This window comes from Formica exsecta, unplaced genomic scaffold, assembly GCF_003651465.1.
Source record: "Formica exsecta isolate Colony F162 unplaced genomic scaffold, ASM365146v1 scaffold564, whole genome shotgun sequence".
Taxonomy (NCBI): domain Eukaryota; kingdom Metazoa; phylum Arthropoda; class Insecta; order Hymenoptera; family Formicidae; genus Formica; species Formica exsecta.
The window spans coordinates 20,489-20,904 of record NW_021852890.1 but is presented as its reverse complement, the minus strand read 5'-3'; the positions used below and the strand labels follow the sequence as shown (position 1 = coordinate 20,904).

The 416-nt window shown below is 38.0% G+C and overlaps 1 pseudogene; it reads right to left on the bottom strand.

Moving 5' to 3' along the window:
* The window catches only part of LOC115242098, an 18,166-nt pseudogene extending 18,139 nt beyond the window's left edge, over nt 1-27 (bottom strand).
* Between the last annotated feature and the right edge of the window lie 389 nt (nt 28-416).

The following is a 416-nucleotide window of genomic DNA, read 5'->3' as shown; positions in this document are numbered from 1 at the left end:
TACTTACCTTACTAGTCTTCTATCCATGTTGATCCAATATGTCGATTTTTTATCTAGAGTTGTTTTTTATAATACTGGCTTTTATAATCAATTTGTTTTGTTGCATACCACATAAAACCACGTTTTGCCGCACTACGTTCTACTGGATGGATTGTGTCATCAGTGATGCGCTACCGCGGGAATAAAGTTGCGCATGCGCACTAAGCAAACGCTTTGTCTTATTAGTGCCGGTCTACAATAGGTGATTTAAGCCCTAAGTCTTAAGAAATTGACTAATCACAGTCGAGTATTCTTCTCATACTTGACTGTGATCGGTCAATTTCTCAAGCCCGGTCTACAATGAGTCGTTAGTCGTTAGTCGCAAGCAAATTAACCAACCACAGTCTATTATTCCAAGAATATTCTAAGAATAATTG